The 19,596-nt window shown below is 37.3% G+C and overlaps 1 long non-coding RNA gene across 4 annotated transcripts; it reads left to right on the top strand.

The window, feature by feature from the left end:
• The first annotated feature begins 14,193 nt into the window (after positions 1–14,193).
• LOC136239395 (uncharacterized) lies at positions 14,194–15,218 on the top strand. 4 transcript variants are annotated; one of them, XR_010693442.1, is made up of 6 exons: positions 14,211–14,254; positions 14,307–14,389; positions 14,439–14,622; positions 14,672–14,753; positions 14,819–14,924; positions 15,008–15,218. It is a non-coding gene; the product is annotated as an uncharacterized lncRNA (long non-coding RNA). The 4 variants fall into 4 exon arrangements; XR_010693440.1 differs by having other exon boundaries at positions 14,194–14,389; XR_010693441.1 differs by having other exon boundaries at positions 14,198–14,254; positions 14,307–14,622.
• The last annotated feature ends 4,378 nt before the right edge of the window (positions 15,219–19,596 follow it).

The following is a 19,596-nucleotide window of genomic DNA, read 5'->3' as shown; positions in this document are numbered from 1 at the left end:
ACTTTGGTAGACCATGCAGCAAGTTAGTCTTGTGCCATCCACCCCTTCACAAAAGTAAGGGTCTGCAGCTGGTGAAATACAGATACTAAATAATCTCAAAAGGAATTCAATTTGACAGTGTATGTAATTGCTATTTATGTCAGATGATTACCCTTCAAAAGCATTGCGTTGCCAAGGTGATTTGTGTGTGAACGTGATTGGCACACACTACCAAATCTGAGTGGTAGAATCATTTAGTATCTGTATTTCACTTTTTGCAAAGGAGCAGGCGGTGCCAGACTAGTCCCTGTGGCACCTCCTTATGCAATGTGTATGTACATGCATGCAAAGTTTTAATAGTTGTCTCACTCACTTTACATTAATCTAAATATTACTCCATTTTATAGCTGCCACAAAATTTCACAGATGCATATCGCCAGGAGTAATATAATGTACAATTGTAAAGGACCGGTTGTATCATATTTCTACCGCTCTTAATCCTCTTACATCTGTGCCCAGTGATCCGAGGCGATCCAAGGGCAGCTGGGTACCCGGGCAGCTGACAAACCACTTAGGTGTCCCGTATTTGCTGGTGTTCCACCTTATCTCTCTGTACTTGAATCCATTCCAGATCATTAAGTAGATAAATCGTGACACTGGTCCGCCAAAGCACCCATCCGGCAGCATAGTAACGAATCATATAATAAGCGCCGCATAAAGATGACGCGCTGCGCTTTAGATTGAAATACGTAGTAAATGCACGGAAGAAAACGGAATAAGGACATCACGAAGGTATAAACGTTATACCTGTGACGTTTTATACCAACTTGTAGGGATAACCTTCATCCCATATAGTATAACCTTCATACCAAGTCTTTTTTATACCAACAAAGTAGGGATAACCGTCATACTCCTTGGTATAACCTTCAAACTTCATTTTTAACAGTGTATTCTATATTATGAATGATGTGATTGTCCAGAAGGGGCCTCTTTACATAGATAATGATATGGGAAAACCATGAACCCATGCACCTCATGATCTATAGATGTTCTAGTTTTGTGTTGCCTATAATATAATTTAACCAATCTAGGCCTGCGCCTATTATGCCGGCATAATCTTGAGAATAATAGGTCACCAATTTCGTGAGAATAATTCCGGAATAATAGGATGGTTACACGCATAATTTTAGAATAATCGGACGACCACGGGAATGATCAGTGGAATTAGGGGGCGTGTCTCTTCTTGATTACCTAGAAGAAAGAGGTAAGGTACTACAAATGATACAAAGCTGACGGAGTGCTGGCTGAAAGGAGCTGAAAAGCCTCTAAAAGATCGATATACTCTAATAGAACACTCAAATACTCTAATAGAGCAGTCAGATCGTTTCATGTTAACAATCTACAGCCAGCATCAGGGATTTAACTGCATGATTATCTGCAATTCTGAAATTGTACATCTTATACCAGTGTATCTTCTTCAACTCTTTGAGCATTATTATCTACCTAACTTAGTAGCTATAGAGTAGTTACAACATATTATTATAATACACTAATAATTAAATACACTTGAATTATTACTGTAGATAGCTATTCTAACCCTGCTGTAACTATTATGGATAGAAAAATGATGTATAAGGTGGAATGCTTCATATATGGCTATTAATATTTCGGACAAAACTACTTATAGCAGCATCTTGAAAACTAAGTGACTAGCCACAGATATATACTGAATGAGAATAATTATGGAATAATAGGCTGGATACAAGAATAACAAAAAGAATAATAGGAGAATTTTTTGGGAAATTCTGGAAAGAATAATAGGTAAAATTTTGAGCATAATAGGCTCAGGCCTAAACCAATCATAACACACAGCATGTCAGACTGCCAGTTAGCAATTATATTATAGTACCAGTTATAGGCATGTATATGGTGCATTGAACATGCTAATGAGACCACCTCATTATTTTCAAAATGTCTAGATCTTCGCTGCACTCTGCTACGAGTCCCATAATATGACCATCCATTCCATTTTGTCATTGCCCGATTATGAATCATTAACAATCTTGCTGTATACTTTCACTGCTTAGCCTTTTTCGATGCAGAGATGACACCCTACAATAAAGAACACAGCTATAGATGTTGAACATGCGCATGAACACATGATTGTGAGTCAATGATAAAAAACCATGTAATGTTAAATTTTTGTACAAAATGTATTCTATTTGGCCCACACGCACTACAGTGCATTGAAGATGTTGTTGGTGTACAGATGGTTGGGCTACATTTCAATGACAAGGTTTAACCAATTGCCCACTGTTAGAGGTTGGCATGCATGCAGTATGCATGCTAGGATTATACAGCCAAGTACTAAAGATGATAATAATAATACAATGTTGTGAAATGATGGCATGACCACCACACAGTGTGCGACGATGACATGACCACTACACAGTGTGCGATGATGACATGACCACCACACAGTGTGTAATGGTGACATGACCTCCCCAAACACTGTATCAAGACACACGATAGTGTGTCGTGCGGCCCAAGAAGCCGGCGCGCCACAGCGTGAGTATATTAACAGGAAGAAAGAAAACGCAATTTTCACACCTATGTAGCTCTGTGATCCCTTATCCGATTGGAACCAAATTTGCTAGAGACGTGCCGCCCAGTTAGGGGAGTCTACATACCAAATTTGAAGAAAATCGCTCCAGTCATTTCCGAGATACGAGCGGTGGGGACTATTCTACGGAACGGAACGGAACGGAACGGAATGATGGACTAAACTGCGGAACGGAATGCTTTCTCAGATTGAAGTTTGCAGCTTACCATTGCTGTACAAGTTATCAGTGACACTTCCAGCAGGTAATCAAACGTACCCCAAGAAAGATAAAACGAATTTAAGGATCGATTGTGGGTTCTTGTTGGTTGTCATTAGTAACGAAGTACTAATTGTGGGAATAGCTGACTCAGTGATTTCATCTTCGGATATATCAAGTAGGGAACTTAATGCATTACTTTTTTTTACTAGTATGTGAGTTATTTTTACTTACTTGACTTTAGAATGTACAGTCTGAGGCCCAGCCTTTCTAATCGGCATAAATCCAGTATGTGTATAGCTACACTACAAAGGAAACAAGTATGGTGACAAGCTGAATCAACTCAGCCTAAGTAGAATCTAAAGGAATTTTGTGCAGTGTGTGAGGAGCAAACATTCAGATACCTCAAGGAGGCTATATTGTGTGAACATCAATGATTCATTAACAGAGTAGTGGACTATTGTCAGATATCTCAGCCTGAGTACTGAGTTGAATTCTGGATGGGGTCTATTTTACAGAATGGAGTGCTTTCTGAATCAACTTGCAGCTTGGCTAGCTGCTATCATTGCTGAAATTGCATTTTATCAGTGGAACCTCCAGGAAAATGGAATAGGATAATTATAAAACATTAATTGATTGTTTAGGTAATCATGACTTTATTCAGTCTAATAAACAGAATATATGGTTGATTGAGTGAGGTATTACTTTCAGAATGTTCAGACGACCAGTGATGAGATGCATGGATTCATCGAATTTTTGTTGTGGTTGGAGACATTAAATATCCAAAAGCAAACTGACTGTATAATATTAATTCACTTTCTTTATATTTTCTCAATTTTGAGCCTGTATACAAATAATTGAATTTTCCTTGTCAATAGAAATCCTAGAATAAGATGGGAGAGAAACTTATCTTTGTTTACCTATACTGTACAACCAAGAGTTCGTAATACTGATTTGTATGGGGGAGAGTGTCTAACTCTCAGTATGGCCTGTACAAACACCCTGTGTAAAGTTCACCTTTCATCAAATCAACACCTTTACTGGGGGATAGAAAACTGTTGATTAGAGTTGCTGAAGAAGGTAAAGCCTTTGTTCTGAAATAAGGCCGAGGTGTTACTTTAAGCAAGGTGTTTGGTGAATGCATTCAAGTTAGACTTCTTGCTCTTGAATATGTTGCAAAGTGGAAGTACAAATCAAAATTGGATATCAATTTCATTATGAAAAATTTGTATACATAAATAATCTAGCATTACTATTTCATTTGTCCTCCACTTAAACATGCTACAACAGTACTAGTGTCATTAAATTGGCAGTGAGTCTACCTTGAAATCTCAACTCTAGAGTAGATCCAACACAGGACAGCCCGCACTGTAACAAATACATGTGATCCCATTGTAATTTCATGGACCAGCTGGACTGGGAATCACTTGAAAATAGACGAACAAATTTAACCTGTTTTGTTTGAAGTGAAGCATGTGAAATGTTACACTTAAGAAATCCTAGGATTCTTAGGTGGTATGTAATTAATGTAAGTGTTCCATTTCAGGTCTGACTAGATACATTGAAATTACACACACATCCTGGTCCAAATCACGTTTGCCTGGTGGCTACGGGCATGGTTTCACATGCGGCTTATAATAAGAGATTTGGCTGATCTTGGAGTTTGACATTTAGCCTGATTCAAGGCTAGCAGTCAGACACATCCTTGAATTGTGCAACAGATAAAATCAGCTCACTATTGAATACGGCATTAGTCCACTGCACCAGCTGTTAATATATAAATAACTCCATGCATACACTTCAGTGATGTTTGCAGAATATACCCTCCTTGCGGTCTGCCAAAATATTTGCTCCTCACACACTGCACAAGTTTTAATTCAGCTGGCTCTTTCCTGTTACCAGTATCTTCCTGCTTGCTTTATTTATACACTGACTTATGAATTGAAAGACCGGCCCAGACTGTTTTGTAAAGTCTAAATAAGAAAAACAGCTCACATAAAGTTCCCTTCCGTATGGATGAACATCACTGATACAGCTCATCCCACAATAATACTTCGATACTAATGACAACCAACAAAAACCCACAATCGATCCATTAATTCTTTTTATCTTATGTTTAACCACCCACTGGAGATGCCACTGCTAACTTATAAGGAAAGTTTCAGCAATGGTAAGTTGCAAGCTTCAGTTTGAGAAAGCGTTCCGTTCCGTAGTTTAGTCCATCGTTCCGTTCCGTTCCGTTCCGTTCCGTAGAATAGTCCCCACCGATACGAGCGAACAAAATTTCGTTTTAATTTCTTCGTTTTTTTCTTCTTCTACTTCTTCTTCATTTCGCACACTTCGCAAAATCCGCCATAAAACACGAATGCGTGCTCGGATCGGGCTGAAATTTGGCACACTTAAGGTTACGGTGTAGCCACGGGCAATCATTCAAAATTTTGAATGCCTATCGATTCTTTTTGAGAAGACCATAAAACCAGTCTAGCAGCGTGAAAAGTTTCAAATGAAGGTGAAGCCCTTCATATTTAATGTTTTTATGTAGCTACAGTGTAGTTTGAGGCAGGTGGAACACTACAATTGTTGTAGCAACACAAGTAAGCCAGCCCGTACATCGCTCAGTTCCAGCTGTCACTACCATGTTTTTCCGCCGCCAAATACAGCAAAAGCTGTAGGTTGTATTGGCATTTCTAGGGCATAGTGATACTGTATATTAAATTTGTTAGGTCCTGTGGAAGCGTTTTTGGCGTGTTTCTCCCCAGTGACTCAGATACAAGCCTTCAAAGAGCTTGTTTCACCCGAAAAAACTACTAAAAGTTCAATAAAACGTCTATACTACCGGTAACTTAAAAAATCGCTTCCACAGGACCTAGATATTTTAGTTGTTTAGCCACTTGTGTTGAAATTATAAGGATTCAGTAATCTGTTAGACTGGTTTTTGGCGGCGCGTTTTTATAAAACATCGCTCTATTGTAGACCACACACCCAAGAACAGTCGTTGTTCTGTAGTAAAAACAAACAAGCACAATTAATTGTATTGTTAACACAACACAGTTGTTGAAATTATTTATCCCTGCTTGGTTTAAAGCAGGTTTGGTAATTTGTTCCGCCCACGCATTTCAAACTATTCCGTAATCTTAAAGGGCTCATTAAGGCGGATCTGTGTACCAACTTTGGTAGGAATCCGATGAACATTCACGGAGTTATGACCGATTATTTGCGTAAAATAAGGTCGAAGGTCTGTCACGCCTACAGGGTAAACCCCTTGGAGGAATCAGTTGAAAATTGATATGTAGATTGAGCAACCATCGTAGGAGTGCCTTTTTGTGGTTTGAAAGGAATCGGAATAAAGACCATGGAGATATGACACAAAACCCAACCTGTGTCAAAATTACGCGATCGATTTTTATGAATAAAATAACTATTAGTTTTCGTATCTACCAGGCAAACCGCTTAGAGCAACGAGCTGAAAATCAGTATGTAGCTGGAATAATCATCATGGAAAGTTCTTGCAGTAGTACAGAAGAATCGGATTACAAATCACTGAGTTATGATTCGAAAGGCAACTATGTGCAGCAAATGCGAGATCGAGATACTATAATAGAACAGTCACCCTAATAAAGCATTCAGCTGCATGTATAATTTACTCAGTTATATTACATTGCAAGTTATTCTGTAGGGAATTCAGCTACAAACAAGTCACCCTGTAGTCAGATCAGCTAGAAGAAGGTACCTAATAGAGAGTTCAGCTACAAAGAAACCATCATGTAGAGAGTTCAGCTGAAATAAATCACCCTGTAGAGAATTCAGCTACAAACAAATTGCCCTGTAGAGAGATCAGCTAGAAGAAGTTACCTTGTAGAGAGTTCAGTTACAAAGAAACAATGATGCAAAGAGTTTAGATGCAAACAAATCACCCAGTACTCAGAAAGTTCCACTATGAACAGATCACACTATAGAGAGTTCAGTTAGAAACAAGTCATCCTGTAGAGAGATCAGCTAGAAGAAGTCACATTGTAGAGAGTTCAGTTTCAAAGAAACAATCATGCAAAGAGTTTAGCTGCAAACAAATCACCCAGTAAAAAGTTCCGCTATGAACAGATCACACTGTAGAGAGTTCAGTTAGAAACAAGTCATCTTGTAGAGAGATCAGCTAGAAGAAGTTACCTTGTAGAGAGTTAAGTTACAAAGAAACAATCATGCAAAGAGTTTAGCTGCAAACAAATCACCCTGTAAAAAGTTCCGCTATGAACAGTTCAGTTAGAAACAAGTCATCCTGTAGATAGATCAGCTAGAAGAAGTCACTTTGTAGAGAGTTCAGCTACAAACAAATCACCCTGTAGATAGTTCAGCTAGAAACAAGTCACCCTGTAGAGAGATCAGCTAGAAACAAGTCACCCGTGGAGAGTTCAGCTAGAAGAAGTTACATTGTAGAGAGTTCAGCTACAAAGAAACTACCATGTAGAGAGTTCAGCAGCAAACAAATCGCCTTGTAGAGAATTCAGCTACAAACAAATCACCCTGTAGAAAGATCAGCTAGAAGAAGTTACCTTGTAGAGAGTTCAGCTAGAAACAAATCACACTGTAGAGGGTTCAGCTACAAACAAGTCACCCTGTAGAGAGTTCAGCTAGAAGAAGTTACATTGTAGAGAGTTCAGCTACAAGAAACTACCATGTAGAGAGTTCAGCAGCAAACAAATTGCCCTGTAGAGAATTCAGCTACAGACAAATCACCTTGTAGAAAGATCAGCTAGAAGAAGTTACCTTGTAGAGAGTTCAGCTACAAACAAATCACCCTGTAGAGAGTTCAGCTAGAAACAAGTCACCCTAGGCCTGTAGAGAGATCAGCTAGAAACAAGTCACCCTGTAGAGAGTTCAGCTAGAAGAAGTTACATTGTAGAGAGTTCAGCTACAAAGAAACTACCATGTACAGAGTTCAGCTGCAAACAAATTGCCCTGTAGAGAATTCAGCTACAAACAAATCACTCTGTAGAAAGATCAGCTAGAAGAAGTTACCTTGTAGAGAGTTCAGCTACAAACAAATCACCCTGTAGAGAGTTCAGTTAGAAACAAGTCACCCTGTAGAGAGTTCAGCTAGAAGAAATTACTTTGTAGAGAGTTCAGCTACAAAGAAACTACCATGTACAGAGTTCAGCAGCAAACAAATTGTCCTGTAGAGAATTCAGCTACAAACAAATCACCCTGTAGAAAGATCAGCTAGAAGAAGTTACCTTGTAGAGAGTTCAGCTACAAACAAATCACCCTGTAGAGAGTTCAGTTAGAAACAAGTCACCCTGTAGAGAGTTCAGCTAGAAGAAATTACGTTGTAGAGAGTTCAGCTACAAAGAAACTACCATGTAGAGAGTTCAGCTGCAAACAAATTGCCCTGTAGAGAATTCAGCTACAAACAAATCACCCTGTAGAAAGATCAGCTAGAAGAAGTTACCTTGTAGAGAATTCAGCTACAAACAAATCACCCTGTAGAGAGTTCAGCTAGAAACAAGTTACACTGTAGAGAGATCAGCTAGAAACAAGTCACCCTGTAGAGAGTTCAGCTAGAAGAAGTCACATTGTAGAGTGTTCAGCTACAAAGAAACTACCATGTAGAGAGTTCAGCTGCAAACAAATTGCCCTGTAGAGAATTCAGCTACAAACAAATCACCCTGTAGAAAGATCGGCTAGAAGAAGTTACCTTGTAGAGAGTTCAGCTACAAACAAATCACCCTGTAGAGAGTTCAGCTACAAACAAGTCACCCTGTAGAGAGATCAGCTAGAAACAAGCCACCTGTAGAGAGTTCAGCTAGAAGAAGTTACATTGTAGAGAGTTCAGCAGTTTAGCTGCAAACAAATCGCCCTGTAGAGAATTCAGCTACAAACAAATCACCCTGTAGAAAGATCAGCTAGAAGAAGTTACCTTGTAGAGAGTTCAGTTACAAACAAACCACCCTGTAGAGAGTTCAGCTACAAACAAGTCATCCGGTAGAGAGATCAGCTAGAAGGGTCACCTTGCAGAGAGGTCAGCTACAAAGAAATCACCCTGCTTCATCTTTTCTTCTTCCTGTAGTAAAGAAAAAATGACAGGTTAAAAAGCCCTAAAGCCGGCCATAGGCCAGCTTTGGGGTATACAAATACAAAAAGAAGTGAAATGTAATCCAAAACAGCCAAGCTGTAAAAAAAGAGTGTGGCCCTGAGAAAGGCTATGGTGAAAAAAGATGTGAAATCCAAGGTGGCGGCCAAGAAATGGCTGTGATGGTAGGTTAATGGTAAAAATTTTAATAACAACAATTCAGGTGAATTTGGTACCGCTTGGTCTTGGCACAAAATTCACCTGAATTGTCGTTATTAAAATTTTTACCATTAACCTACCATCACAGCCATTTCTTGGCCGCCACCTTGGATTTCACATCTTTTTTCACCATAGCCTTTCTCAGGGCCGCACTCTTTTTTTACAGCTTGGCTGTTTTGGATTAGATAATGGTTACATAACCATCACTATTAATTAGTTGATAGAAATAAAGTGACAAAACCTGAATTCTGTCATATTGCTAATAGCACAGTATTTTGGATTATCATCATTATTACAGATAACTAAATTTAATAATAGTAGAGTGGCATAGCACATGAATATGGTGATTTTTTGCACTTTGTGAGAAAAGCATCAAACTTGACACACAGACTGTGCCCCCAATAACATATTTTTTGATAGAGTGCCATCGCATAATTGACCTTTAGTTACCTTTAGGGCTGTTTTTACATTTAAAATTCATTGTTTTTATCTTCATCTCCATGAGACATTATTTTACGCCTTTAAAACATAGTTTCAAATTAAAGGTCTTGCTAAAAGAAACAACTTGGTTTTTATTTGAAGTCAATAGGTAATTTTATGATCATTTGTATTAGCCAAGAAAATCTATAAGTTTACCTGCCCTTTGGTAATTTACACCCCAAGGACAGATAAATTCAAAGAATTTTATGACCACTAAAATTGATCATAATTTTGGAGTGGAATGAGCTATTGACTTCAAACAAAACTCAAATTGTTTCCTAGATTAACATCTTTATAATTTGTTTAACAGTGTAAAATAATGGGCCTAAGGGAGATAAAGACAAAAACGATAAATTTTTAGTACAACAAAGGTTGTAAAGGTCACCAAAGGTTAAATCTGCAATGGCACTATATCAAAAAATGAATGTCATTAGGAGAACAATTGATATGGAAAGTTTCATGCTTTTCTCACAAATGACGCAAATTTTGCACTATGCCGCTCTACTATAATATACTAGTATGATACTAAATGAGTGGCAACATTCTGCAGGCTTGCACAATTGTTGAATTAGGTTAATGGATATAGGGTTGTAATATCTGCCGAAGCCACAGCCAGCAAAATGAAGTCATGCAGGTGTATGTATGCAGGCAGAAAAAATCCAACATCTCTCAGTATCACCAAACTAGCTAGGTCACTAAATGAACTTTAAAAAATGGCATGCATAAAATCCTTTGACCTTTGGGAGATAATGAGATCTTTAAAACCACTACGAGACCTCTCCAGAGGTTCTCTGAAATAGTTAGAAACCTCTAAGGAGGTTCTTTGAAATGGTTAGAGACCACCAAGGTCACTAAATGAACTCACTACACACATCCTTTTACTGATCACCTTGGTCATTATTTTTGCAAATTGCTGTACCCAATCTACAATGAGCATGCATGCACCATCAAACTATCCAAATGTGTCCTAACACATGTGCAAGTGTTTGTAACAATTTAACAATACTGTATGTATTAGCTAGCTATGATTATATCCCACTAAGTAGCTAGAGTAATGTATATAATAGCTACAGAATTTGCAAGGCTAAATAGTCTAAGAGTTGCCTCTAATTGGTAAGAATAAGAATTGGTTGGTTATAAGGGTGAAGACTTTCTTTCAGCAAATGTTCCAACATACAGACATGGTGCTATGGTAGAAAATATTTCAACAAAATTAAGTTAAGTAGTTGGTTCTTTTAATGATTACAAAGTAGTAGTTACAAGTGCAGTGTGATAACTTAATGTTTGGACAGCTGAAGTTACATTGTAGTCCAGTCTGCTGTTTCTACTTTTCTGTGGTTATGCTTTAATAATAACTTTGAAGTCTCAACCAAATTTATATACATGATCACTCTATTATATAAAATGTGCTAAATGGAAAAAAAAGTGTCTAGGGTTAGAGGTTCAAGCACCATTAATTTGAGTTGCACTGTGACTTGCGGCTATGTTGTGTACACTATAGTAAGAGTTAATTTTTTTTTTAAATTGCAGCAATACACTGATAATTAGTAACTTTGAAGTTTGGTACATACAAACTGAAGTACATTTATGAAAATGTCAACTCCATAGGAATTGCTTTCATCAAGTGGGGAAATTGTTGCTTGTAACTCAGCATAGTCTTGGTCATCTAATGGGTTTGCTGTTCTAGCAACCTCCACTGTTTCTGTATCTTCAGCATTGGGAATAGGCCCACTCCAGTCAATACCATAGTGCAAGGTATCATGCTATTAAAAAAAATAAAGAAGATTAGTTAAACGTTTTAATTATATGTTTAAATGTTCACCAATGTTTAATTTTAGATGGATAGTGAGTGCTGCATATAAAAGGTTACTGCATATGTGGTGCATTACAAATGGACTAGTCACATACTAACATTTAGCTCTTCATCACTGTGCTGGCCTAACCCTATAATCCACAGCTGCACAGGAGATAAGTTATTACAGGTAGACAGTGGATGTTGGTTCCAACTATGCAAGAACTGATTTAACAAATAATTTAATCTTGTAATGTAGACATAATGTAAACAGAACATATGGACCTCACTGTTAACATTCAGTATCATTAGGTCTTCCATTCGGTAGAAAACATTATAGAAAGTAATCACACAGCCTTGAAATAGGTCACGCCATAGTCTTTCGATACGCTGATTGTGAACCAATTTTCCAGAGATGAAACTACCACGACCTGGACCTCTCAATGGATGATTCAACATGTATTGGGCAACAGCAATATTTTCACCATCTCTATCTCCTCGCACTCGACTAGGAAGACCTAGACTGTTTACAGCTTGACTAAATAACTGTACAACTGTGTCTGATTGATTATTATCTGCTGCATGAAGATATATGATTCTATGGCTGTAGCCATCTATACACCCATGAATGATTATTCGCCACCTAATAGTATACAATGAAGTTTACAATATACGTACTTATGTAAATAATATGTGTAACACACATTCTAGTTACAGCAAGTGCAATATAGATAATATAGTATTGATGGTGGCATGGTAAAGATACCAAAGTGCAATGCTGACACAATACTGTATCTGAGAACTACTTTAACTACTAATCTAAAGTTGTAATCAAGAAGCATGTCAGCAAATGATTCATGACATAGAATACTACAGTGCTGTCAAGAAAGTAAGAAGTTCGGTAACAACCCATTGGTACATTTTGAAGCCCTTTTAAGTACCAAAACTGTTGCTGGAGCTGAACAAAGCAACCAAAAAAAATGTTTAAATAATAAATAGTTTATACAGCCACCCATCAGTGACTTGTAGTGGTATGTAGGCAGTAAGACTGAGGAATATGATGATAGTACTGAAATTATCAATCAATAATATTGTTATTGCTATTTACTATGTAGAATGAACTCAGAGAGTATAAAAACATACATAAATCAGTTAAGGGAAGAGGTGCAAGGATTAGTCATCTTTAAATTAATATCATCCAGCACAACTAGAGAATCGGGTAGAGAAATTACCCAAATGTAGAGAATTCTCTACCTGAATATTTGTCTATGGCTTTTTATTTCTAAAGGGTATTTGTGCATGGTCATTCCAGTTTCTGTGTGGGTTGAGTCAAATTGTGTTATACAAACACTTGTGGTACATTAGTAATAGTTCATGTTAGTAACAGTTAGACATTCAGATTTAAAAACCTGCAGTGACATCAATGGCCGAGGTAATAACTGACATAACCGATGATTATTTAATACTAGAGGATGCCATATTATGAGTGTTTATGTGGTGTACAAGCAGTAAGTTACTATATAATTTATATCATTAACACAAAGGGTATATTTTATTAAAGAAGTGATACGTCACAACAAGACATTGAGCATGATAATGGTTTATAAACTTGACAAATAAAGCCTTTGAGGCTTGATAGATGTGTGAGTATGACAGCGAATGTGATGGGTCCAATGTAACATCGTTATCTAAGTCTACAAAGTGATATATATATATATATATATATATATAATGATATCGTGGTGAATACTCAGTAAGTATTGAGTTGCAAACAAGTGTCACACTGAACCAGGTGTTTTACCCAACAAGATACCAGCAAGCATGCAAGTTTCTTTGCAATCTACATATCAAAGTGGATAGTGCATACCATTGTCTAATGAAAAATAAAGTATGTCTCTCCCCTTTTAAATTAGATGGCATCACACACTAGCATATGCCGTATTTACTTGGTTAAATGTCACAACATTTATTATGTACCTTACTTCAAAAATTGATGTGATGACTATTCACCACTCAATGCTTGAAAATGATGCTTAAACCATTATTTTCAAAATCAATCGTGGCACTACTCAAGTGCAGCTACTGCTGAAGATGACAGACTTAAATACAGTAATATTACCATATCAACTTGTGATGACTATTAATGTGGTAGAGGGAGCGAGGAGCTGGTACCCTATATTCACGCCTGTTTAACACATGTAAATGCCTTATTATTGTTCCTTCTGGATCAATTCTTCTTTGTGACTCTCTTACACGTTTCTGCTGTATGCGGTAGCCCTTTGACAACAGGTGACCTTGCATTAGCCTATTTCCACACATGGGAAACTGCGTTTGTATTTGAGAAACCAATTCATCTAATTCATCATCACTTATGGATTATTATTATTATTATTGTTTACTGAGCAGTCAGCCCTGCTGGTGTGCTCAGGAATCACATAAACAAATACATTAGGTACAATAATATGATTGGAGTCTAGCTGTAAATAGATCAGTATCTGCAATTTCAATTGTATCAGTTGGTAGTATGTTCCACTCGTTTATTGTTCTTGAGAAATAGCTGTTTTGGTATGCCGTGGTGGATGAGGTAGGTAAAATATAGTGAAGATGGTGGTATTGTCTTGTTGGTCGTGTTTTTGGTAAGTAATTATGAGGAATTTGGAGTGATAACTGTTGGTAGTGTATTTTATGCAATATTTGTAACCTAGATAATTTCCGACGAATTTGTAATGTAGGCCATTTCAGCTGATCCAACATTAGAGAAACTGAACTGAATCTGCCATAGTCATTCAACACCCAGCGCGCTGCTCTACGTTGTACTTTCTCTAACTCTGAAGTATCTCCAACGTGGTAGGGATCCCAGACAGCAGATGCATACTCTAGTTGTGGTCTCACCATTGTTAGGTAAGCTGATTCTTTAACTTGTTTTGAACATTTGTTTAGATTGCGTTTTAAGAAATTGAGTGTTCTAGATGCTTTATTGACAACATTTGATATGTGAGGTGACCAAGACAGTGATTTATGAATTAAGACTCCTAGGTACATATGTTGATCAGATATATCTAGTATGTGACTGTGAAGTGTGTAGTCGTAAGTGAGTGGTGATAAGGATCTCGTGCAACATATAACTGTACATTTACTAATATTGAACTTAAGTTGCCAAGTATCGGCCCATTCTGACAGTTTATTTAAATCTTCTTGAAGTCTGTTGATGTCTTCTACACTATTGATAACTCTATAAAGCAAGCAATCATCAGCGAACAGGCGGAGTGGTGACTTGATGTCTTTAGTTATGTCATTTATATACAATAGGAACATTAGAGGTCCAAGAACTGTGCCTTGTGGTACCCCAGACATTACCGACACTGGACTAGAGGATTCACTATTTAAAACAACACACTGAGTACGATGGGTAAGCCAAGTTTGGATCCAGTTATAAGTACTGCCATTAATTCCATAATATCTTAGTTTGGTCATTAAGCGTTGGTGTGGTACTGTATCGAATGCTTTAGAAAAATCCAATAGGATGATATCTATTTGTTTCTGATGGTCTAGAGCAAAGGATATGTCTTCTGTAAGAGTAATTAGTTGAGTTATGCATGAATGATTAGATCTGAACCCACGTTGATTTTCAATTAATATGTTGTTTTCGTTTAGATGGTTGATGATGGAATGATATATAATGTGTTCCATAACCTTTGCACAAATGGAGGTCAAAGATATGGGGCGATAATTACTAACACTACTGTGGTTACCTTTCTTGAATACTGGACATATATTGGCTTTTAACCAATCAGATGGCAATGAGTTAGTTGACAGAGAATGATTGAAAATTATGTGTAATATTGGTGTTATTTCATCTGCGCAATGCTTCAAGATGTAAGGGGATATACGGTCTGGACCACTAGCTTTATTTGTATCAAGTGTTATAAGTAACTTATGTATTCCAGATTGTGAGATAGATATATCAGGCATGTTGGGTACTTCAGTATTACTATCCATAGTAGGCATTGTTAACAAGTTTCCTTTGTAAACACAGATTTAAAGTGATTATTCAAAGCATTTGCTTTGTCTTTTGCATGATGGATTGTTTGGTCACCTATAAGTAATGTCGGAATATCATGTTTATCTTGTTTTTTGGCTCTGATGTACTTCCAAAATTGTCGACGATTTCCACTGAAGGAGTTATTAAATAATCTGCTGTAATAGTTATTGTGTGCTGCTCTCACTTTCGAATTTATAGAATTCTTCAATTTACGATAAGCATCCCAATCAGATTGTAAAGCGGTTCTTTTAGCTTTGTTGTACAAACGTTTTCGAACTTTCATATCCTTTTTCATTTGTCTATTTATCCATGGCAGTCTATTACTTGATTTATTTACTTTGTGTGGAACATGATCAAGAACAGCCTTGTGAACTGTTTGCTTAAACTCTTACCATAGCTGATCAACAGATCTAGACTGAGGGTTACTGAGCAGGAAAGCATTTCTAAAGGTTATGAGATCATCTTTTATTGATTGAATATCTCCTTTATGGTATAAAGCAACTTTGTGTTGGTTTCTACTTGATGTTGGTTTATGAATTATGTCAAAATCAAATATTATAGCATCATGATCAGAAATACCAGGTACAATGTCAAGATCAGAAATTCTTGGGTAAGAAGAGAATACTAAGTCCAATACACTATTCTGACGTGTTGGAAACTGTACAAACTGCTCAAGACCAGCGTCATTAATTACATCTATGAACAAGTTATTCAGTCCACTTCCATAAGTTGGTACACTAATTTGGCCATAACCAGTACTCCAGGAAAATACCTGGAAAATTAAAATCTCCTATTAGTAGGATGTTCGGTGGAGAGTTTGATCGGTTCAGTAAGTTGGTTATAGATAAACGGAGTTGTTCTATGGGATATGAATCAGTATTTGGTGGGCGATAGAATATACATACATGAATACGACATCGGTTCAAGAGTGTAATTTTGGCCCAAATTAGTTCAGCTTCTGTATCCAGCGATGGTTCTTCTACAACATTTAAACATTTCTTTATACACAAAAAGACACCACCACCACCCATAGTACAATCTTTCCTAAACACATTATAATAATCAGGAAATATCTCAGGCGTGAAAAAAGATTGATCAAGGTGAGATTCACTTCCTCCTATCACATCTGGATTATGTTCATCCACTAGTGCCAAGAACATTGCCTTTTTGGTGTCACTTCTCAAACTGCAACAGTTAAGACTTAAAATTTTTAGCTTGGAATCACTTGTTTGAGTAGCATGGACATCTGGGGTAGTTAAAATATCAGTATTTTCACAAGAATGACTAATCTTATCTTTACCATCAGGAACTCTGTAATGCTTCCGTAGAGGGAGCATTACTTGCAGCACCTTGGCTATTGTATCTTCTAAGTACAATTTCACCATTTAATATCATCAGACCCTTTTCACCATTTCCTCTCCTTTGTTTTAGTTCTTGTACCAGTTTCCTATGTTTCTCTCGTTAGTATTTAGTCATGTCTGTGGTGATATAAACATCCTTATACTTAGAGTGACGTCGAAGGTAATAAGAATGAGACACTAAGAATTCTTTATGTGACAAATCATCAACTACAATGAGTAGTGGTCTAGCCCTGTTTTCAACATGTTTACCCAATCGTAGAATTTTGGTAACATTAGCATTGATGTCAAAGATCCATTTACAGAGGTTGATAAACCATGTCTTGTCTCGTGAAGGATCAGTTTCTGGTAAATTGTAGATGATAACATTATTCTTTCTACGTTCTCTGTCATCTAATTCTTCAGCAACAGTTAGGAATGTTGAAGCAGGAGAAGGTATGACTGGTGATTTTTCTATAATAATCATCTCTGAAGCTGCCCCAACTTCATTACGTAACACATTATTTCGAGAGGTCAAGTCATCAATTTTGTTGGCTACTTCAGAAATTAACCGGTGCAAATTTGTTTGTTCAGCTTGTAAGCAACGCAAGGAAGGGAAATCGACTTGTTGTTGAAGATTAACATGGTGATCATGAACAAGTTGTTTAATGCGACTACTACAATGATTGGCCTCACAATAGTATGATATGTTGCTAACCTTAGCACATAAAACATTAAATTTGTCATACAAATCATTGGAAATACCCTCACAGCCTGCATGAGCCCAGGTTCCACACAGGTCACATTGTACAGCCTTACTTTCAGAGCAACATTCCTTACTACAGTGTGGACATACATCCCCAAGAAGTGATTTGACAATGGTGTCCCTTCTGCCCTCTGGAGTAGAACTTCCTTGGTATTTCTTCGCCTGGTTAGCCTCTGGGGACACAGAATCTGGCTGTAATTTACGTTTTATCGGACCTTCGCCTTCTGCCATTGCCAGCCTGCCGCAATTCTAATTGCCGCGCATTCACTGTCAAAAAACGGAACACACAACAACAGCTTCCACAGTTAATCTCCAAACCTCATTTGGTACCGTTAAAACACCACGGTACAACAGCTTATAAGTTTGTGACGGCCAGGAATAGACGAGTTCGTAGAGTAGAAAATTACCGCCGCCACGATCACGTGAGTCAGTTAACGAAGCATGAGTAGGTCATTCTGATGCTAATTCCAAATTCTGAAAGTCGTCGTTGAATGGTTCGTAGTGATACTCCGAGCATGTTGGATATTTGAGTAGAAGTAAAGTTACTTTCTACAAGAAAACTCAGTTGCTCATAAGAAATCTCGATAGACGGTCTACTTACTAACCCTGTGTGCACTATTCTGCAACCATAGCTTTGATGTACAGCGTGAATATTAAGTGCACGTCTCTCATTATAATCTCTCAGTGAAACGAGGCAGCTTCTTACATTTTCCATTATTATTATTAATTAGCAAAGCCCACCAGGGGCAACACGCTAATGTGCATTACAAATCACAAATTATTTAGCTTATCTATAATGTTCTTAAAAGTGTCAAGGTTAATTGTGTCAATGTTGTCAATTTTCAAGTTATTCCAATCAATAATTGTTCTTGGCAGAAAAGCCGGAATACTTATATAAATCAATTCTGGATTGCAGCTGTGCAAATTTGAGGGGATTATTGGCATGAGTATATGATACAGGGGTTGGCTGGGTTAAACAATGGTTTGGTAGCACCAGTAAGTTTCTTACAATCTTGAATAATAATATAAGTCTAGCATTCCTTCTCCTACTTTTTAAACTTGGCCATTGAAGGTAATTAAGCATATCTGTAATACTGTGTTGTTGACTGGATCTGTGCCATGGTTTATTATGAACAAATCTTGCAGCTCGGTGTTGGATCATTTCTAATTTTCTAACTGTTGTTTGGTGATAAGGATCCCAGATGGCTGAGCAGTATTCAATAGAAGGTAACAATAATTGTTTGTATAAGTGTTCTTTGATTTGTATTGGGGCATTATATAAATTCCTTTTCAGAAATCCAAGAAGACGGTTTGCCTTTCCACAAATATAGTTAACATGAAGTTCCCATGATATGATGGAGGCGGATACCAAGATAGGTGTGCTCTGATACAATATTCAATGGAATATTAGACATTTTATATGTAAAAGTGCTTTTACTGTGGTGGGTTGTAAATTGTAAAATATTGCATTTGGGAATGTTAAATTCCATCAGCCAGTTGCTAGCCCATTGTGTTAAGGAATCTAAGTCATTTTGCAGTATTCTGTGATCGTTGGGCGTAGCTATAGTTCTAAAGAGTAGAATGTCGTCAGCAAATAATCTAATTTCACTCTTGATGTTTGTTACAATATCGTTAATGTAAATTAGGAACAACACAGGACCAAGTACGGAACCTTGTGGAACACCAGATGTAACTTGACATGTAGAAGATCTAGAGCCTTCTACTACAACCTGTTGGGTACGACCATGAAGGAAGGACTCTAGCCACTGTAAGACAGTTCCTCTTATACCATAGTAATTTAATTTGTAGAGAAGTCTAGAATGAGCTACTCTGTCGAACGCTTAGAAAAGTCTAATATAGCAGCATCAACTTGCAGGTTCCTGTCAATATCTTTTGCAATGTCATTAACAGTAATGAGTAGTTGAGTCTCACAGGAATGTTTTGATCTAAATCCAAACTGGTTGTCTGAAAGAATATTGTGGTCCTCCAAATGCTTCATAATTTGACTCACGATGATATGCTCCATTGTTTTACAAACTACTGAGGTTAGTGAGATAGGACGGTAGTTGCCTGGGTGAGCTTTGGAACCTTTTTTAAA

Source organism: Dysidea avara, chromosome 11 (genome assembly GCF_963678975.1).
Source record: "Dysidea avara chromosome 11, odDysAvar1.4, whole genome shotgun sequence".
Taxonomy (NCBI): Eukaryota; Metazoa; Porifera; class Demospongiae; order Dictyoceratida; family Dysideidae; genus Dysidea; species Dysidea avara.
The sequence above is the reverse complement of the archived record's forward strand: the minus strand, read 5'-3'. Positions and strand labels throughout refer to the sequence as shown.